Source organism: Octopus bimaculoides, chromosome 4, assembly GCF_001194135.2.
Source record: "Octopus bimaculoides isolate UCB-OBI-ISO-001 chromosome 4, ASM119413v2, whole genome shotgun sequence".
In the NCBI taxonomy this organism is placed as follows: domain Eukaryota; kingdom Metazoa; phylum Mollusca; class Cephalopoda; order Octopoda; family Octopodidae; genus Octopus; species Octopus bimaculoides.
The window spans coordinates 138,135,605-138,138,768 of NC_068984.1; positions in this window are offsets into that span (position 1 = coordinate 138,135,605).

Sequence of the window (3,164 nt, forward strand, 5' to 3'; positions counted from 1 at the left end):
GTGTAAGAAACCGATAGGAAGAGATAGACACAGTAGAAGCAATATTTTTCTCACACACGCACACAATATATATACTCACCCCCTCATATACATAATGGACTCTCCCAGCTTACTTTCTTATTTTACCGAACGGCTTGTATAAATGATTTGTTTATAGTAATCAAACGTATGTGGCCTATATTAGCTCACCCCCATCATTAAATCGATGTTACCTGAACAGGGGTCGAAGTGATGGCAGAACAACGTGAGATGAAGTGTCTTGCTCAAGAGCACAGCGCACCACCCATAGGGTTGGTTTTAGTGGTGTTGATCCTAAAGCCAAATTCTCAAAGTATTCCATGTATATATTGGCTATTATCGGTGATAATGGCAAACCCATAGCTTAACCCTATGGCTGCGATATGTTGATGACACCTTTATACTCTGGCCCCACCAGGAAGATGTCCAAGTGCTGTTAGATCATGTGAACTCAATAAAGCCATCCATACAGTTCACAATGGAAAAAGAAACAGACAATCAGCTAGTATTCCTGGAAGTATTAATAACACGCACCAAGTATAGATTCAGGACATCCGTATATCGCAAGCCAACCTTTACTGGACGATGCCTCAACTTCAATTCCCACCAACCATACAGCGTAAAGAGAGGGATTGCTCAGTGCCTAAAACATCGTGCAATGAATATAAGTAGCGATTGTGATACCCACCACGAAGAAATGATCCAGCTCAGTAACAATCTATTAAGCAACAACTACCCCAAAAGCATACTCTCCACTCCAATTATGAAGAAAAGAGGGGATGAAACCGATAAACTGTCCACAGTCTGTCTACCCTATGTGAAAGGCCTCTCCGAAAAGATACAAAAGATATGCGGCCCATTTGACATCAAGATAGTATTCAAAAGTAATACAACACTTCGCAAATATCTCTTTCGAGCAAAATCACCAATAGAAGAGAATATGACCAAGAACTGCGTGTACTCCATCCCATTCTGCTGTGGTAAGTTATACAAAGGTGTTGTTATCTGTTTGGTGGGATATGAAAGGTTTAGTCCACTTTGAACTTTTAAACCCAAACCAAACGATAACAAAGGAGATCTACTGTGAGCAGCTTGAGCGGCTTAAGTTAGTGCTAGAAGAAAAATGACCGTCTTTGGTTTCAAAACGAAAGGTGTTCTTCCATCAGGATAATGCTTGGCCAAATACAGCGAGGATGACATTCCAAAAGCTGAAGCAGTTTGAATATGAAATGATGCCCCACCCACCATATTCGCCGGATACTACCTCATCTGATTATCATTTATTCCGCAGTCTTCAATGTTATTTGGACGGAAAATTATGAATTCTGATAGACGAGGTCAGAGCAGTACTGGATGCGGCAGAGTTGCTATGTCCGTCCATTGAGGTGTCACACACCTAACCTTGTTGTCGCATCCAAACTTGGCCGGTGACACGACGCGCTCATAGTGCATATAAAACAACTTGGGGTGGTGATATGCGTCTGACGGCTCAAATTACGATGGAAGATTTGGGGAAAGCCTTAGAATGATAAAAGAAGTATTAATGGTACTAATAAAACCAGATCAAACACTGATGTACTTCTAGTGAGCGACTTCAGTTTTCCGACCTCAGATTGCTCAAAGGCGGTTACCTCAAGAATGTCAAGCTAAGAATAGTATCAAGCCAAAACCCCACTTGATCTCACGAAGTGGACGTTCGTGGAAAGAATGTTATGTCCGACCAGAAACAACAATATCATAAACTCTACGTTGCCAACAACGTGAAGGCGTCGCCAACGATTCTCGCAGATTGCCACATAGTAGAATTAACAATGTACAGTCCAAAAAATACTCGAAGATGTATACCACGCAGGATTCATCAAATTCTATCCAGCTTAGGCTTCTACAAGGCTGATTGAAAATCTGTTCTAAGCGAGTTCCTCAAACAAAATTGGAACAGAAGTCTATCTAAGCAAAGCATTGACATGCAGGGGCGTAGCTAGGATAAATGGCGCCCAGGGTAAGCATCAAAACGGCGAAACACCACCCCTAACCAAAAAGCAGCGCATGCATTTTGTGAGATCAAGTAAGGACACTTATTCTGTCTAGTGGCGTGGATGGCGATAAGCAAAACAAACCATGCTTGAAAAAGATTAAAAATTTTTTTTATGGCTTAATTGGAAAATGATCGTGGCCGTAATTGCACCCCCCCCCTTCAAAGTGGGGCCCAGAACATATGCCTTTCTTGCCCCACCCACGCTACGCTCCTGTTGATATGAAGCTCAAAGATTTAATGACAATAATGCAAGCCATATTCATTAAATTAGCCATTAAGACAAGTGATAATTTATAATACTTATGGGTTCTTGAGAATAGCTTCATATGTATTGTTTAAATTCATTCACACCACCGCACTGAGTTATTGGTACACACACACACACACACACACACACACACACACACACACACACACACACACACACACACACACACACACACGCACGCACGCACGCACATATACTCATACACACACACGCTCATACAAACACATACGCACACACACACACACATGCTCATATAAAGATGCATGTGTACATACTTGTGTACATCTGTATGTATGTGTGCGCGTGCGTGTGTATGCGTGTATGCATGCGTGTGTGTGTGTACGTATGTGCGTGTGTACATTCAAATTAATACATGTATACGTGTGAAGGCGCGTGGCTTAATGGTTAGTGCATTCGGTTCACGATCGTGAGTTCAATTCCCGGTGACGTGTTTTGTCCTTGAGCAAGACACTTTATTTCACGTTGCTCCAGTCGACTCAGCTGGCAAAAATAAGCAGTACCTGTATTTCAAAGGGTTAGCCTTGTCACACTGTGTCACGCTGAATCTCCCTGAGAACTATGTTAAGAGTACACGTGTCTGTGGAGTACTCAGCCACTTGTACGTTAATGTCATGAGCAAGCTGTTCCGTTGATCGGATCAACTGGAACCCTCGTCGTCGTAACCGACGGAGCGCTCCTTTTAGTGGAGGTACAATGGCCCAGGGGTTAGGGAAGCGGACTCGCGGTCGTAGGATCGCGGTTTCGATTCTCAGACCGGGCGTTGTGAGTGTTTATTGAGCAAAAATACCTAAAGCTCCACGAGGCTCCGGCAGGGATGGTGGT